Raw genomic sequence first — 20,821 nt, forward strand, 5'->3', positions numbered from 1 at the left:
TTGGAGGTAAAGCAATAAGAAATACCTGACGTGTTTTCATAAGTTGGTCTTGTTGGTTCCACAAGATGTCCCTTATTCAGTTGTTGCAAGACATTAGTAAGATCGGCAATGGAGACTACGTTGGCTGCATAGGAGCCTCTCGGGTTGGTGAGTCCCATGGACGTGGCTTTAGGTGGTCTGTTGTGAAGCTCCCAACATCTGTCTTTCATATGGCTGGATTTCTTACAGTAGGTGCAACAAAACTTGGGCCTTTTCGAGATGTCTTTCTGGTCAATGATGGCAGCGGTAGATGGAGGATGTAAAGCTTTGAATACCATTTTTTCAGTCGCGCATTCGATGGCTTGAGAGGATGGATTCATTACCTTTTGTCTGGTCTCCTCACATTGAATGATAGAGCAAACCGTGTTAAAGGTAGGTAATGGCGTCAATATGAGAATTTGGCTTCTCAAGGATTCAAATTTCGTCTTGAGACCAACCAACAGTTTAAAAATCTTATCTTCCTGTATACATTTTTTAATGATCTCTGGATCAGTAGTGACAGGTCGATATTGAGCAAGCTCATCCCATAGACCTCTAAGAGTCCCTAGATAAGTATGAAAAGGTTTCTCTTGCTGAGTGTGAAGTGAAATTTCTTACTAAATTTAATAAATTCGAGCAAGGTTATTTTGTTCACCATACACATCACGTATACTTTCCCACATTTCTTGGGTGGTTTCTAAGAAAAGAAATCCCTCAGTAATACTTGAATCCATGGAATTGAGGAGCCAAGACATCACCAAATGATTTGCGGACTCACATTCATCATAATCGACATCATCTTGTTTCAGACGAGGGGTTTTTCTTGTTACATGCCCCAATTTTATTTTACCACTGAGAAACAAGCTAGCAATCTTGGACCAACTAAGATAATTCATTCCATTTAATGAAACAGTAGTAATCTTAAGAGTGGGATTCTGATCTTGAATCACCATTTTAACATTTTCAGAGCTTTGAGATGAGGTATTCATAGAGACACACAAAAATAGAGAGATACCTTATGCATATTGATGCTATCAACCGAAAAGAAGGATATAGCAACCGACCGTAATGCCAAATCAAAAAGCTGTGCAGGATCAGAAAAAGGGGCTCTGATACCATGTTGAAGAACACAAAAAACTTGATGAAAGCATCTATGCATAGCAATACAGAGGAAAAAGACTTTACGTGGTTCAACATTTGCCTACATCCATGGAGAGAACATATCGATCTTTTTCATATTCTATTATTAATCCTCGGTTACACTCTCTAAAGGTTAAATAGCCAACTCTATCTCTCAAGATAATAATCAATAGTAAAAAAGGTAACAACCTACCAAGATAAATACTATATAAGTATCTAGGATAGAATACAAAGATAACAACCTGCTAAAAATAAGGAGCGAGAATCATATCCAAAAGATGTCAACATTATCCCATGCTCATTAAGAGTTGGGATTGTTAGGAACAATTTGGAATTTGAGTTCATTTTTTATAAGATTATGATCGGTTTTATATTTAGCTAAGATAGTTTTCTTTCGAAGCAGGTTATATGTTCTCCCTCCCCCCCGAAGACGCATTGTAGGAAACGTTCCATGTTTGGGGGTCCGAATGAGCACCACGTATATAAGCACGTGGGGCTCGTATCTCCATGTGTGTCAACATCACTTAGCATGGGAGTCTGGTGCGGTTGTAAAGACTTAAGTACCCTTTCCCACCATGAAACGACAGTTTGAGAAAAGGATAAAAATGTCCTCCATCTAGAAAAGTGAAATGACAGTTCGAGATCCTCCATCTAGAAAAGTGAAACACTGGTTTTAGAAATAGACAAAAATATCCTCCATGCAGAAAAGAGAGGATGATGTTAACTCTTTAAAGTCCAAATGTTCTATTTTTTCCCTAAGTAGTAAACGTTTGCACCATTTGCTGTAATAGGAGCTCCCTCTGATGACGCAACCCTTGTCGTCATTTGCTACCGCTGGAGCACCCTTTGTCGTCGTCTGCTGTCGTTGGAGCATCCTTTGCCATTGTCTGCGTAGTGGGAGCATCATTGCCACCATCAACTGCATCTACCTTCTAGGTGTTTCTCCTCCACTATCGGATTACCAAAACTCATGGCATTTTGGTGAGTTTCGTTTAAGGTTTCGTTATGTAAACAAATCGATTTATAAATTTGAATGTTAAATCTTACAACTGGCTGTACTATTCATGTTAAATAACACCTATTTTTATACTAAAACAAATCGATTTGTACTTATCCACCTTTTGGGCATCGAAAAATAGTTAGCATGATTTGTTCTTATGAAGGCCAAATGTTACAATGATATGTACTTATAAAGTCTAAATTTCTACAATGATTTGTACGTTGGAATGCAACAATGATTTATACATTTAATTCAATAGCGATTTGTACATTCGATGCAACAACAATTTATATATTTGAAGCAGTAGTGGTATGTATTTATGATTTATGAAGTTACCACGATTTGTACTTAAGTTTGTTAAATTGTACAATAATGTTTACTTATGAAGACCAAACATTACAACAATATGTACTTATGAAGGTTGCGATTTCTACAATGATTTATAAGTTTAAAGCAACAACAATTTATACATTTAAAGCAGTAGCGATGTATATTTATGAAGTTATCTTGATTTATGCTTAAGTTTGCTAAATCTTACAATGATGTTTACTTATGAAGAAAAATATTGTGATGATTTGTAATGTTGGTGATTGTTTAACGAATGGGATAATTTATAATATTATATACTTGGGGAGGCGGTTGTAACATATAATGATGCAGTTAAATTTATGTGTTGTGCAGGTTAGCAATGACTAAGGCTTGTAAGACAAGAAAGCCTTCATCGTTCGATGGGATGATTATTGAAGAAATTATCTGCCAGTCCCATATATATGAGCGTTATGAAAGGTTCCAAAATATAATAAAGATTGAGAATGATAAAGACAAAGACAAAGCATTGGAATTGTATAATGCAGAGCATTATCCATCGGATATTGAGATTGAAGAGCAAAGGAAGAAGGATGAGGAAGAACTAAAGATAAAGAAAAAGAAAAAGAAGGATGACGAAGAGAAGAAAAAGAAAAGGAAGGAGGAGGAGAATGAAAAGCAAAAGAAGAAAAGGCCAATAAAGAAGGAGGAGGAGGATGAAGAGAGAGAAAGGCAAAGAAAGAAGGAGGAGGAGAATGAAAAAGCAAAGGAAGAAAAGACAAATGAAGAAGGAGGAGGAGGAGAGAGAAGGAAAGGCAAATAAAGGAGAAGAAGGACGAAGAAGATAAGGAAAGAGAAAGGAAGAAGCAGGAGGAGGAAGAGAAGGAAAGGGAAAGGAAAAAGCAAAAGGAGGAAGAGAAGGAAAGGGAAAGGAAGCAAGAAGCAGAAAAACAAAGGTGGGGGGCGAAGGAGCGAAGGAAGGAAAAAGTAGAAAAGCAGAGGAGGGAGGCGACAGAGCGAAGAAGCAACAAGAAAGGCAGAGGAGGAGAGAATGAATGGAGAACAAGAAAGTCAAAGGAGAGGATGAGCGAATGATGGAGCAACAAGAAAGGGAAGGGATGAAGAGGAGAAAAGTGTGACCAAGGTACATAAATTGCTCTTGTCTGTCATGATTTATTGTTGTAGGTATTATTATGTATAGCGATTACTATGTATAACGATTACTGTGAAAGATTTACTGTGATAAGTATTATTATGTATAACAATTACTGTGATAGTGATTACTGTGAACGATTTACTGTGATAGGTATTATTATGTATAGCAATTGCTGCCATGACAATTACTATGTATAGTGATTATTGTGATAGCGAGTATGCAACGATTATTATATATAGCGATTACTGTGTACAGGGACATGTAGAAGTACAAATAAAACTAATTTTGATTTAATATGAATAATATGCTATTTTGTGTTACAGAAAGGTTAGAAGAGAAGTAGAGCACCAGGTGAAAAGCTCAGAGGGCGGTGTCAGTGGCCTGTAGTTCTGCCGTGGTATGGATAGCTGAGCGAATATCAGAAGGATCGATTACAAAATATGCACTTCAATGACCTTCTTGACCATCATTATTTTGAAACATGCTGGAACACCATGACCTACCTGGTAAATAAGTGAAATCATAAGACAAACACATTCTAGTTTGATTCTTTTAAGATCACCATAACCGAAGAAGATGTGACACAGATTACGGGTCTTAAGTGCCATGGAAGTACTGTCCTATTACGGGATTCAAACTATAACGCAAGGGATAAGTGCATGGCCTTTCTAGAAATATCGATGGAGGACTGAGGTCAATGTATTTCTAGTGGAAGCAATTCTACATCGATGAAAGTTTTTTCTTTCCGTAATAAATGGGAAGGCCGGTCCACTATATGTGCATCTAAAAGAGCTGACCAAGAGTTGCGCGACTTCCTTCTTTATTTTTTTAGACTTACTTTATTTTTGGATTTGTCTGGTTCAAGGTTAAGTTACCTGTGGCTGTAGTTCTTGGAAGACTTAGATGAAGTCGACAACTATGCATGGGGTGCTGCTATGCTTGCACACTTGTACAATCAACTTTACCGTGTGAGTAAGGGTACAAAAACCATCGCAGGGTATTAGCCATTTGTCTAGGTAATTGTTTATTACATATTTGGTAGTTATAGACTAAGATCATTGAAGGTTATAGTCTTACTAATATATTGATTTTATAGGCCTGGTTGTGAGAGCATATTGTAGCCTTGTATCTTCAGTGTGGCCCTGCGATTTGTGATTTTCCAAGGATCAGTCAGTGGAATAGAATAACTATCAAGGAGGATAATGCTAAGTTCATTTTAGATGGTCTTCAATTAAATGAGGTAAATGGTTTAAAATCATTTACAATCGTTTCAGCATTTATCATTTATTAGTATAAATCGCTGAAATGTTCAGCATTCTTAAGTAATCATCGTTGCAGAATTTTGTCTTCGTTAGTACAAATCATTCTAATGTTTAACAATCTTAAGTAATGATTATTGCAAAATTTTATATTCCTTAGTACAAATCATTATCGCTTTAGCATTTAACTTTCATTAGTGTAAATCGTTGTAATCGTTAGCATTCTTAAGTAATGATCATTACATGATTTTGTCTTCGTTAGTACAAAGTGTTATCATTTTAGCATTTAGCATTCGTTATTATAAATCGTTGTAATATGTAGCATTCATTAGTGTAAATCATTTTAATACAAAGCTCTCATTAGTAACAATCATTGTAATATATTTAGCGCTTTTTATTATAAATCATTTTAATATTTAGCATTCATTAGCATGAATAATTATATTCATACCTAAACCATAATCTCCAATGTACAGGTTGTGTAGAGACCGTATGGAGATGGGGAGGACGAGGACCAAGTGGTTGTTGCTGAGGGTGCGAGATTGTCTGGTTGTGATATTTGACTGTTTAGCAAATATGAAGTTGAGTTGCAGCATGGTAGTCGAGTTCTCCTACAAGCTGACTTGGGACAGTGTACCCCAAAGCAGCCTGTGGAAGTGAGAAGGAAGATGAATAGTGGTGGGACCAGGAACGTGAATTGGCACGAACGCTCCAGGGAACAATTGGATAGCTGGTATAAAGAAGGTGTTCCTGCCATAGCATATGATTATAAAGAATGACAATATGACCCCAACTATTTCAAAAAATATTGGGAACCCATGCGTCAAAATGTTGGGAACCCATGTGTCCCTCCTGTCCCCCATCATATTGTCTCCCAGCATAGAAAAAACATCTATCGTGTCCCTTCGGCTACAACAACGATTTCCTCAATCGCAGTACACAATGAGAAGTGAACACAGCTCACAAAAAAGAAGGTAGGCTTTGCCACAAGGTTAGAGATGTTGGAGAGGGAGAATAAGGAGTTACAGAAGCAGGTGAGGAATTTGTGGAGATAAATACGGTCACAATATGGTACACTGGTAGAGATGATTACTAGTGATTTTAATAAGATTGAGGGAACCAAGAGGCCTCCGAGAAAAAGAAAGAGATGATTTGCATGTCATAGTCCATCTGATTCATCAAGTGCCACTGAATAAACATTAGGTGAGCTTTTTATCCCGATAATTATTTGTTGTAATTCTATAATTCTTTGTTGTAATTCTATAATTCTTTTTTGTACCGTGACATTCTATAAATGTACAATTCTTTTTTTAATAAGTGTAACACACAAGTGCCACTGAACAAATCGTTGTAATGTTCGGCCTTCATAAAAAAAAAAATTGAAGAAGCATTTAGCGTTATGTACTGTGCAAATAATGATTTGCTTTTACAAGTTGTCTTCTTATCGTGATTTACATAAAAATTGATAAAAGGTTGAAACGATTTATACGTATAAAGACTACGTGCTATCGCAATTTGCTTGATACTGATTAGCTTGCAATAAGTTCTATAAGAGATCACGATTTATTTTTTATAGAAGGTATTCTATCATGATCTGTACAGCCATTCCACCTAAACCCATCCAACAATCGAATACATCTCATCCCACCAAATTCGTTTGAATATCCTATTGTAATTTGCCTTTACGAGCTTTGTCTAAGTGAACGATACATACCATCACGATTTACACAATGACTGATTCATAAAAGGCAGAAAAGAAAAATAATAAACAAATTGAGACGATGTTTAGACTTAGTAAAGTATAAATCAAGTTAACTTCAATGATACAAACGTCATTATGTAAATCGCTATGAGACACTATCTGGTATAACGATTCAAATATAATATATGTACAATTATTTGTCTTATCGCGATTTACACAATGAATGATAAAAGGAGAAAAAAAGAAAGAAAAAACAAATTGACACGATGTTTATTGGTAAAGTGCAAATCTAGGTAACTTGATAAATACAAATTGGCTTACAACCATAATTCTTTAAGTTTCATAGTATAATAATATTTGTCCTATCACAATTTGCTTTTACGAGCTTTGTCTATGTGAACGATATGGCCTATTGCAATTTACACAATGCCTGATTCATAAAAGGTAGAAAAAAATAATAATAAACAAATCGATTTGTTTTATCACGATTTACACAATGACTGATAAAAGGCGAAAAAGATAAAGAAAAAATAAATCGACACGATGTTTATTGGTGAACTTCAAATCTAGGTAACTTGATAAATACAAATCGACTTACAACCAAAATTCTTTAAGTTTCATAGAATAACAATATTTGTCCTATCACGATTTGCTTTTATGAACTTTGTCTATGTGAATGATATGTCCTATTGCGATTTACATAATAACTGATTCATAAAAAGCGAAAAAGAAAAACAATAAACAAATTTACACAATGTTTAAACTTAGTTAAGTACTAATCAATGTAACTTCAATGATACAAATTGAGGTAACTTCATAAATACAAATTGACGTGATTTACAACCACATTTATTTACAAAAAATATGAATATTTAGTTACAATACATCAAGACCAATGGTTTGGCTTGGATACAATACATGACCATCATCATCAAAGAAAACTGACATCATCATGAGCATCATCCCCACTTTCAAATAGTGATGTGCTTCAAATGCAATCCAGGTGTGCATGAAATTCAGCTTGCTAGTGTAGAAAGCTTCGAGGTATAGTTGACGAAGCTGCAAAATGTATGGGATACCGACACGTAGAGAAGAAAAAGCTTGCACGACTATAGCATATTTGTCATGAAGTATATCGAAGATTAGGCAAATATTTTTTCAACTGCGAAGTATGGTTTGCAAACGATGGAGTATATCAAAAACTGTTGTGCACTACTTTAGAGAGAAGTGCAGAAATCTTCGAGGCAGAGCTGACGAAGCTGCAAAATGTATGGGATCCCATCATCATCGATATGTTTTTATAGGCAGAGAAGATGAAACAACATGACTGTAGCATATTTGTCATTGTTATATTCTACGTAAGCTTCGATATACTTCATGATAATTAATACGCCATAGTTGTATGTGTCATGAATATGTCGATGTATATACAGAAGATAACCACCATAATCATCATCGAACATTATACAGATCTTTCCTCACAGCATGAAACAACTATGTTTTCAGCATCAAACCCCATCTATCAAGAACAGGTAGAAGGAAGACAGAAGAACAAAGAAAAAAAGAAAAAAACAAAAAGAAAGAGAAGAAGAAGAAGAAGACGATGATGAAGGCGAAGGAGAAAGAAGAAGAAAAAGAAGAAGTTGTGTTGCCGCAGAAAAGAGGAAGAGAGGTTAAATAGATTAGGGTTTTAGACCTGAACAACGGGTCAGGTCGGGTCGAGTAGGGTTTTACATAGAATAGGGTTTTACACAGATCTATATTAAGGTTTTATAAACATATCGTTCACAAAGACAAACAAAGTCATATCGTTGTCGTGGTAACTTTATAAATACAAATCGACATCCTGATAATTATTTGTTGGGATTTTATAATTCTTTGTTATAATTCTATGATTCTTTTCTATGACGTGATATTCTATAAGTGTATAAATCTATTTTAATAAGTATAGCACATAATTGCCACTGAACAAATTGTTGTAATGATCGACCTTCGTAAATAAAAATCGAACAAGCATTTAGCACTGTATACTGTGAAAATTATGATTTGCTTTTATGAGTTGTCTTCTTATCGTGATTTATACAATGATTGATAAAAGGCTGAAACAATTTATATAAACATTGATAAAAGGCTGAAACAATTTGTACGTATAAAGGGTACGTGTTATCGTGATTTGCTTGATACCGATTGGCTTGCAACCGATTATAATTCTTTGTTGTAAATTTGTTTGACCTATAGAGGTATTTGTACAACCACAAACTTAGTAAATTAGAAATCGAGGTAACTTCAATGATGCAAATCGAGTTTTAGGTTTTTGGGCTTTAAGGGTTTAGGGTTTAGGTTTTTAGAATTTAGGATTTAGGGTTTAGGGTTTAGGGTTTAGGTGTTAGATTTTTGGGTTTTACGGGTTTAGGGTTTGGGGTTTAGGTTTTTGGGTTTTACGGGTTTAGGGTTTTAGAATTTAGGGTTTAGGGTTTAGGGTTTAGGGTTTTAGGGTTTTAGGGTATAGGGTTTAGAGTTTTAGGGTTTAGGGTTTAGGTTTTTGGGTTTTGGGTTTTACAGGTTTAGGGTTTTAGAATTTAGGGTTTAGGGTTTTAGGGTTTAGGGTTTGGGGTTTAGGATTTAGGTTTTAGGTTTTAGGTTTTTGGGTTTTACGGGTTTAGGGTTTAGTGTTTAGGGTATAGTAAATCATGATATTACATATCGATATCGTTCACAAATACAAACAAAGATATATCATTGTCGTAGTAACTTCATAAATACAAATCAATGTCCCAATAATTATATTTTATAATTCTGTAATTCTTTATTGTAATTCTATAATTCTTTTGTGTAACGTGACATTCTATAAGTGTATAAATCCTTTGTTGTCCTATCGTGATTTACTTTTATGAGCATTGTCTATGTGAACGATATGTCGTATCGCAATTTACATAATGATGGATTCATAAAAGGCGAAAAGGAAAAACAATAAACAAATCAACATGATGTTTAGACTTAGTAAACTATAAATTGAGGTAACTTCATAAATACAAATCGACGTAACTTAATAAATAAAAATTGACATCATTCACAAAGATAAACAAAGATATATCATTGTCACGGTAACTTTATAACTACAAATCGATGTAATTTACAACCACATTCATTTACAAAAAATATGAGTATTTAGTTACAATACATCATGACCAATGGTTTGACTTAGATACAATACATGACCATCATCATCAAAGAAAACAAACATCATTATCAGCATCACTCCCACATCCAACTAGTGATGTGCTTCTAGTGCAATCCAGGTGCGCATGAAATTCAGCTTGCTAGTGCAGAAAGCTTCGAGGCAGAACTGAACAAGCTACACAAGGTATGGATCCCAACAGGCAGAGAAGATGCAGCCCGCACGACTAGCATATTTTTCATAAAGTGTAACGAAGATTAAGCAGATATTTTTCTAGTTGCGAAGGATGGTTTGCGAACGATGGAGGGTACGATAGTAGGAATGAAGAAGAAGAAGGAAGATTAAGGCGGAGGAGAAAAAAGAAGAAGAAGAAGTTGCACTGCCGTAAAAAAGAGGAAGAGTTGTGAAATAGATTAGGGTTTTAGACATGGACCACGGGTCGGGTCGGGTTTTATATAGATCTATATTAGAGTTTTACATATACTAGGGTTTTATGCACATGTATACAAATCAAAGCATATATTTTCTAAACCTCGTGATGAGTTTCTTCAAAATTTGTCTCATTGTAATGTTCATTCTTCATAAATAAAAATTGTAAAAATGATTAGCGTTGTGTACAGTGAAAATTATGATTTGCTTTTATGGTCTTCCTATCGTGATTTACACAATGATTGATAAAAGGTTGAAACAATTTGTACGTATGAAGACTACGTGCTATCACGATTTGCTTTTATGGTCTGTGTCAACGATATTTCCTATCACGATTTATAGAAGTATTTTAGGTTTTTGGGTTTTAAGGGTTTAAAGTTAAGGGTTTTAGAATTTAAGGTTTAGGGTTTAGGCTTTAGGTTTTTGGGTTTTAAGGGTTTAGGGTTTAGGGATTAGGTTTTAGGTTTTAGGTTTTTGGGTTTTAAAGGTTTAGGGTTTAAGAATTTAGGGTTTGGTGTTTAAGTTTTAAGTTTTGGATCTATCTAAATTCCAAATGGATCCTTTAAAATAAATAGAATTTGGGTTCATTTGATAACCAAATAAAATTAATATATATATATATATATATATATGTATCTCTCTCTCTCTCTATATATAATAGTTTAGATTAAGTTTGGATTTGATGAGAGCTAAATGGGTCTCACAACCAACCCAATCCAGTCACTCCCCCACCTAAACCCATCCAGCAATCAAATATATCCCATCCCACCAAATCCGTTTGAATATCCTATTGTGATTTGCCTTTACGAGCTTTGTTTAAGTGAACGATACATCCTATCATGAATTACATAATGACTGATTCATAAAAGGCAAAAAAGAAAAACAATAAACAAATCGAGACGATGTTTAGACTAGATAAAGTAAAAATTAAGGTAACTTCATAAATACAAATCGATTTACAACTTGATACTGATTTAAGTAACAGTTGCAAATCGATTTCACTGTAACGGTTTATACCTCCACGAACATAAAGCGAAAAAGATTTATGCTATTGTGATTTGTGTTTACGAGATTTATCTATGTGAACGATATGTTCTATCACGATTTACACAATGACTGATTCATAAAAGACGGAAAAGAAAAATAATAAACAAATTGACACAATGTTTAGGCTTAGTAAACTATAAATCGAGACTTAGTTGCAAATCGATTTCACAGTAACGATACATGCTATCACAATTTGCTTGATACCAATTGTCCTATCACGATTTGCGTTGACGAGCTTTGTCTATGTGAACGATATGTCCTATCACGTTGATGAGTTTTGTAAAAGGCAGATGAAATGATGTTTTTTAATTTAATTAATGCGCAATGCAATTTATTTGTGTGCGGTTTTTTAAAATAAGTGATATGTAAAATGATGTTTCCTTTATAAATAAATGACACATCGTACAAGTTCAAGAGGGTGTCGCTTCGCTTTGCTTCATGAGTAAGGAATAAACAAACTGATGTTTCTTTTATAAACGACGTGTGACGTGTTCGTGGGTCGAACATATAACCTGCTTCATCGCAAAGGGGGTATCGATGGCGAGAAAGGAGACAATAATAGCTACACAGCAAGCGATGGCGAGGAAGGAGACAACAACAACTACATAGCTAGCGATGGCGAGGAAGGAGATGACGATAGCTACATGGCCAACGATGGCAAATTAGATGTATATTTTCTAAACCTCGTGATGATTTTCTTCAAAATTTGTCTCTTTTATGGCGTATATTCGATTTGTGTTGTGTCCTGTAGAAAGAAATTGCAATATTGTTTATTGAATATTCTGCTAATGTCAGTGGAACATTCACAAAAAAAGGTGCCCGAAAACTCAACAAAGGGCTCCAAGATAACATCAACATGCTACAAGATGAATTTGCAGAAGAAAACACTATCAATAATTTTGTAGATATGAAACCACTATCAGTTATATATTTACTTATGCCATGGGTATGTATGTTAACGCGTGCATATTTATTGCAAATAGACTATATACGATTTTGTTATGTATATTTAAAGCAACACAACAACCAATACTAGACGCATCGTCACCCCTTATTTCATGGTATATTAGTTCTCTTATATGTTTATTTTCTTTTTTGATTTAATCTTGTTGCTTCGTGTTTTAACCTTGCTATTATCACTGTTTCGTTCAACAGTGTTTTATCTGCCGACTGGCATACACCATTAGATTTCAAGATAGACTACAATGCTGGGGTAATGATGATCACTGCGGAGACTTTTGTTCAAGTGAAATGGTAAGTGAAGAAACCTATTGTCCAAGATATTATATCGATTTAAGACATTGTTTTGATTCTTAATATCGATTTAGCTATCAATATGAATTTCTATATCCATTTATAAGATATTTTATTATTGATTTGCAGATTTTGATTCCTACATTTTGGCAATCTTGTGAGCATTGAGTCTTATACGTGATGGATTTACAAAAAAAACAAATATGGTGCTACAACTCATTGGACTTTCATATTTGTATACAACGTGACATTATTCATTTTGTAAGTTTCTATCTATAAGTGTATCGTATCTTGTACGGTGACCCAGAATTTATTTGCTTCTGCATTAACCACAGGAGAGATTCGTCAAAGAAGTCTTGGGTGTCGACATTGGCGAGTTGAGGTTTCACAACACACATGATGCTTCTTTACAAAATAATGACGTCGATTATGGCGTATTTGTAATAAAGTATATTGAAGCAATATACAATGGATGAGAACCTGATTTCGACATTGTATGTTCTACACGTAAACATATTTTATTATCCTATATTATTGGAGACTCAATTCATATATTGGTCTCACATTACCTTTGTATTGCAGGATGATATACCAGGATTCCGCACAGAACTATGCAAAAAATTGATGGAGTTTCTAATTGCGGAAGAGAAAAAATCTCAAACGGAAAGAATACCTAGAAGGCAACGAACGATGTGCCCCCCCAAGAGTAATATGATATACAAAGATTTGTAACAGATTTTGTAGATTGTGTATACAAATTTTGTAAGATTGTATACAAATTTTGTAAGACTGTGTATACAAATTATGTAAATCTCTTTGGGTTGAAATAAAAATTCAACAATTACCCCGATTTGACCAAACACGTCAATAGGTTAGACTGTTATTTGTAGCAAACGGAAATTATTGTCACGTGACAATTACCCCATTTGTGGCTGTAAATCGCGATAGGACATTCTATAATTAGTAAAGTACAAATTGATTTAAGTAACAATTGATATTCTATGTTTCGTTCATAATATTTCATGAAATTCTATAAATGTATAATTCTTTTTTAATAAGTGTAAAACATTAATGCCACTAAACAAATCGTTGTAATGTTCGGCCTTCGTAAATAAAAATCGTAAAAGCGATTAGCGTTGTTTATAGTAGAAATTATGATTTGCTTTTACGGTCTTCCTATCGCGATTTACAGAATGATTGATAAAAGGTTGAAATGATTTGTACGTATGAAGGCTACATGCTATCACGATTTGATTTTACAGGTTATGCCTACATCAACGATATTTCCTATCACAATTTACAAAATGTCTGCTTCAATGGTACAAATCGACGTCCCATTTAGAATTAGTAAAGTACAAATCGAGGTAACTTCAACGATATAAATCGAGTTAACTTTTTAAATACAAACTGATTTTGTTCACAAAGATAAACAAAGACATATCGTTATCGCGGTAACTTCTTAACTACAAATCCACATGATTTACAACTACATTCATTTACAAAAACATATTAGTATTTAGTTATAATACATCATGACCAATGGTTTGACTTAGATACAATACATGACCATCATCATCAAAGAAAACAGATATCATCACCAGTATGAAACCCACGTCCAAATAATGATGTGATTCGAATGCAATCTAGGTGCGCATGAAATACAGCTTGCTAGTGCGGAAAGCTTCAAAGCTGCAGATTGCATGGGATACCAACACGTGGAGAAGATGAAGCTCACACGACTGCATTATATTTGTCTTGAAGTATATCGAAGATTAGGCAGATATTTTTTAAACTGCGAAGTATGGTTTGCGAACGATGGAGGGTCTGGTAGTAGGAATAAATCAAATAGATGGTCATCAGCATCACCCCCTATCTATCATGCAAAATATTTGTGCTTGCTCTGGTATGACGACAACAATTGAGGATGATTATGGCCATTATATTCTGCGTAAACTTCAATATACTTCATGAAAAATATGCCACAATTGTATGTATCATGAATATATCGATGTATATACAAAAGATAACCACCATAATCATCAACGAAGATTATACAAATCTTTCTACATGGCGTGAAACAACTACGTTATCAACATCAAACCCCATCTATCAAGCACAGGTAGAAGGAAAACAGAAGAACAAAAAAGAAAGAAAAATTCAAGGAAGAAGTAGGAGAAGAAGAAAAAATAAGAAGACGAAGGCGAGGGAGAAAAAAGAAGAAGAAGAAGAAGTTGTGCTGCCACAGAAAAAAGGAAGAGAGGTTAAATAGATTAGGGTTTTAGACCTCGACAACAGGTCGGGTAGGGTTTTACATAGAATAGGGTTTTAAACAAATCTATATTAGGGTTTTACATATACTAGGGTTTTACGCACATGTACACAAATCGACACGATGTTTAGATTTAATAAATACACAAATCGACACAATGTTTAGACTTAGTAAAGTAAAAATCGATTTAACAGTTGCAAATCAATATCATTGTTTCGTTCACAATATTTTAGTAACACTTGCAAACCGATATGAGTAAATCACGATATTACATATCGATATCATTTACAAAGATAAACAAAGACATCGTTGTCGCAATTACTTCATAAATACAATTCGACATCCCGATAATTACCCACTGGTGATGATATTTGTTTTCTTTGATGATGATGGTCATGTATTTTATCTAAGCCAAACCATTGTGGTCACATAAACAAAGACTACATTTTTTTGTAAATGATTGTGGTTGTAAATCACATCGATTTATAGTTTTGAAGTTACTGCGACAACGATATGTCATTGTTAGTCTTTGTGAATGAAATTTATTTGTATTTATGAAGTTACCTTGATTTGTATTGTTGAATTATTCTTGATTTGTACTTTACTAAGTCTAAACAACGTGTCAATTTATTTATTGTTTTTCTTTTCTCCATTTATGCATCAGTCATTGTGTAAATCGTTTCATGGCCAAACCATTGGTCATTAACTAGATACTCATATTTTTGGTAAATGAATGTGATTGTAAATCACGTCGATTTATATTTAAGAAGCTACCACGACAACGATATATCTTTGTTTGTCTTTGTTAATGATATGGATATGTAATATCGTGATTTACTCATATCGATTTGCAATTGTTACTAAAATATTGTTTTTATATAAAACGTAAATCAGTATCATGCTGTAAATCGATATGTATCATTGAATTTACCTTAATTTTTATCATTGAATTTCACGTCGATTTATATTTATGGGTTTAGGTGGGGGAGTGATTGGATTGGGTTGGTTGTGAGACCCATTTAGCTATCATCAAATCCAAACCCAGTCTACACTATTATATATATAGAGAGATACATATTTACATATATATAATTTAATTAAATTTATTTGATACTTTTAATAGTATTTATTTATAGCATGACTTTTTGCGCAACGATTTAACTACAGTATATGCACAACGATGCATATATGTGAAGGCTAGATGAGACAACGATTTGTATTTAAACTTTTACTGCAATTTATACTCATGCATAGTGCGATTTTCATACAGTTGTGGCCGACATAGACGTCATTATGTAAATCGTGATAAAACACTATATAGTATAACAATTTATATACCAAATAAATCACCATAGAGGCAATTTACTAATGGTATAAAAATTAAGCTACAGCGATTTAACAATGATCATGCACATGTAGTAAATGTAACAACTTTTTACTTTTAAGACAGTTTATTTACAGAATAACTTTTTGCGCAATGATTCAACTATAGTATATGTATAATGATTTGTATATGTGAAGGATAGATGAGACAACGATTTTTACTAATAGTATAATCACTGAACAACGGCAATTTACCTACGGTATCAAAATTGTAACTCTGTAGGCTAGATGAGACAACGATTTATACATGTGAAGGATGTATATTACAACGATTTATACATGTGAATGATACATTATTAAACAGAATTCATACATGATTCTTGTGTCCCATAGCTCACTTTCGAATTGAACTGAGCCTGTCTTGAAACAGAACAATATAAGACACTGCATTAAGTTTCACAAGAAATGTAAACATCCTCCCAACATTGATTACATACTAAAAGACTTATAAAATGGATGTTATCGTTCCAGAACAACTGGTTGGGAGGATTAGAGTTTTCAATGTTGTAGTGCACGTCTGTAGAGTATTGTTGCATGTTAGAAATTATACAAGTTAGATATTGATAAGTTGCACACAATGCAATTTACATGGGAAGCAATATAATGTATTGCATACATGTTCATGCGAAGGGCTTGGTTGCTTTTGCTTAGGAGTTGGTTGTTTCTTAGACCTTTTCTTGTCAACCAATTCTAGTGTACATTTTATCCTCTGATGACTGTGATCAGAGGCAGGTTTCCTTTTGATACTCTTCGCTAGGTGAATTTTTCTATCATAATCTATAATGTTGACTCCTGACTTGTTGAAGATGATGTTTACGTTTTGGCGCAACTTCTCATGCGGGTCAAGGAAAACATGATTTTCACCTCTGTTATTCACTCTCATTTTCTTGGACTGGTCTTCATGAGTTGCAACGGACTGATGGTGAATTAACTGCATGTTTTCAAGTAACTCCCTTGACACTTTTCTCATGCATACATAGGCTTCTTCACTTTTCAATGTCAAATCTGCAACATGCATAAGTGACCTACATAGTTGTTGGTAATGGGAGGCTATGCAGAACTTCTCATCAACACCAGATTGACTGACATTATTTGTATCCAACAGTTTAATCTTTGTTTGTCTTGTCTATCTTCGCATTAAATATGACTCAGGTATTTCTTGTATCTTCTCTTGATTAAGTGCCTTTAATGCATGACAATATAAAATACTTTTGAATTCATACATTTTGCACGTACATTCAATTGTTCTGTTGTCAACATTGTTCATAACATGTGCTTCTTGCCTTTTTGAATGCTTTTCGCCCTCCCATACAATATGATATTTGTGTATATTCTCGGTTTACACGTATTTTTTTATATTGCAATTTATGACCTATATAACCTCCTTCTTAATTCATTCAAATACAGTTAGCGTATACAGATCTGCAAGTTGCATCAATATTTTTATGCCCAAAGTTACAGGGCGTGTATTGAAGCATTTCACATCTTGTTCAAGCTCATTCTGTCTAAGATCGTCTACAAATAATTCATATTGTTCCATGAAGTGAAACATTGTTAAACATGAATACAGGGTTTTTTTTCAGTGTGACATGCATAAATTTAGCTCTTTGTGTGCTTATCATACCTGCACAAAACTATTGTCTTCCATATGTCAATGTACACTTTTCTTTGTCTGCATATAAATTTTGTAAGTACACATAGTCTTAAAGGTCGTATATCTGAATAATTTCGTTTCAATCAGACATAAAGGTGACCTCGTCTATGCTCTCAAGTACACACCTTGTAAACTTTTGGTCAAACTTTGTCTTCTGATTAAATATATGTCCTATGTTCTTTGCTGCATTTTGAAAGATATGTCATAAACATAAGCGATGATGTGCATCTGGCCATACATGAGACACTGCAGCCGTAATTGCGTGATCACCATCTATAAGTACAACTTCAGGTTGCTTCCCATTCATTGCTTGTGTAAATACTCTGAACAACCACTCAAACCTTTTCTTGGTCTGGTCATACAAAAAAGTGCCGCCTAATATACAACTCTGTGAGTGATGGTTTACTCTGACAAACTGTGCAAATGGCCTCTGTTCAGTATTAATCTTCACTGTCGTATTAAAAACAAGCACATCATTGAAGAATTCATAATCTACTCTTGACTTTGAATCTGCCCAAAACATATTCACAACATATTCATCTTCATCCAGTTGCATATTATTAAAGAAACCAAGGTCATTGCTTAATTTCTTATGTAAGTAATCAACCAAAGAACATATTTTTCCATTCTTCATGTTATCTATCATCTTCCTTCTCAAGTGGTTTCTTAGATTCATAGGTGTAAATGACACATTCTCGTGACCACCATCTATGTGGCGCACAAATTATATGTCTTTCTTGGTGCAATGCCGGCGCTATCAGCTATTTCAGCAATTGCAACATGCACTTCAGTTACTTTACGATGTGACCTTAACATAGGAGTCATAAATGAAACTGTTAATTCATGGTTATGATCACTCATTAAAATATGAACTATATATTTCCCATTCAGAAGTGTTCTTAACACCATTCTCACTAGACATTCACATCTTGAATCTGGCTTGCTCCTTATTGGATTTTCACTTGACTTCTTCCAACCTTCCTTAGAACAAACATATGTCTTTCTCACCATGACACCTTGTGCATTTTTGTAACAAAAAATACCTACCAACACTGAAGCCAAGTTTTAAGGCATAATCATTATAAAATTTATATGCAGCTTCCTCTTTTTAAATTGCATTCCTTCTACGGAACAGAGTCAAGTGTACTATCATGTACATTCCCAGTGCTTGCATCTTTATCAAGTGTACTGTCATGATCGTCTACCTCATTATTGAATTACACTTCTTTTGCTAGAACATTCAAGTCAAGAGTGAAACCAATGCCTGCACCCTTCTTATCATGTGCGTCATTAGTGCACATGTTCACTTCTTCAGGTGCGTCATTAGTACAGATGTTCATTTCTTCATAACTTTCCAATGATTGAGATACATCATCTTCACTGCAACCAGATGATAAGCTGATCACTGTCATAAGCAAGATACGATATCAATTTGCGTTAGCCAGTGCATATGTTTACTACAATTTATTCAAGACGCATATAACAACGAATACCAATAAGGTTAAGCAAGTTAAAGAAATGATTGAATGAATCACAATATAAAAGCAAGAACGATTTGTTATTTGCTTATACTATGCATCAAGTTGTTATTTACCATGCCAATAAAAGAAACGATTTATCATATATGTGTGTTGACGATAGTGATTCACGTGACAACGATTTAATTATATCTACAACGCTCTAAAGCGATTTCAATAGAAATTGTTAAATGAGCAGCAATTTAAATATGCAAATTGCCATCACAAGCACGCAATAATGTATTTCCACACACACACGTTTTAAAATCATACTACAAATATCTTACAAATCGATACTAAAAAATACATAATATCTTACAAATTGATATACATATCGCATAATATATTACAAATCGATACGGCAATTAAACATAATAGCTTACAAATCAAAACTACAAAACACATAATATCTTATAAATCGATATATATATCGCATAATATATTACAAATTGATACAAAAATTTAGCATAATAGCTTACAAATCGATATTAACAAACAAAACAATATCTCATAAATCGATAGTATGTTACTACAACCGCAATTTGCATTATATTGCATATACTGAGTGAATGGACGATACCGGATGGGGTAGAGGCCCTTTCTTGCATCCGTAAACAAGCATTCTTGTCAACAAGTCCCAGCATCTTACAAATATCTTTAATTTTCCAACCGTCGAAAAGACAACATCCACCTGCAATAACAAAACAATGCCTTAATGGCACTCATGATGACATACGTTCTTCAACAATAGCATGATGACATGGAAATGTACTCACTACTCCTTAATGGCACTTGTTGGAATGTTTGTGCATCATTGCTTTTTTTCATACTGCCTAACAAAAATGAAGAAGAAGAGAAGACTGTAAAAAGATATGGTCGACAAATGTCCCTATGACGCCCACCAATGATCGAACGATCAATTTATAGATATCTTCATGAGATAAGAACGAACCTGAGAATATTTTGTAACACAAGGCAAGAACGAGAAGGCGACAATGTGTTGTAACACAAGCTAAAAACCAAGGCGGGAACCTGGACTCGAGACAATGACAAAGGGTGCTTCGGCAGCAACAGACGACAGTAAAGGGTGTGTTGTCAAAGGGAGCTCCTGTTACAACAGATGGTGCATGGTCAAAGAGTGATCCGCTGGCAGCATAGGAGTTTACTGCTTATGGCAAAAATGAAACGTTTGGACTTTTTGAAGAGTTAAGATCATCCTCCCTTTTCTGGATGAAGGACATTTTTGTCCTTTTCTCAAAGCATCGTTTCATGGCGAGAATGACGAGAAAGGGTACTTAAGTCTTTGCAACCGCACCAGACTCCGACTCTAAGTGATGCTGACACACACGGGGATACGAGCCTCATGTGCTTATATACATGGTGCTCATTCGGACCCCCAAACACGCATTGTAGCAAACTCTGTGTCTACGGGGGAAAACACACAACACCCTCCCATTTTCTTTATATATATTGACATAGAAATAGTTCAGATAAGTTTCTTACAGTTTT

This window comes from Nuphar pumila, chromosome 1, assembly GCF_984573655.1.
Source record: "Nuphar pumila chromosome 1, dmNupPumi1.hap1.1, whole genome shotgun sequence".
NCBI lineage: Eukaryota > Viridiplantae > Streptophyta > Magnoliopsida > Nymphaeales > Nymphaeaceae > Nuphar > Nuphar pumila.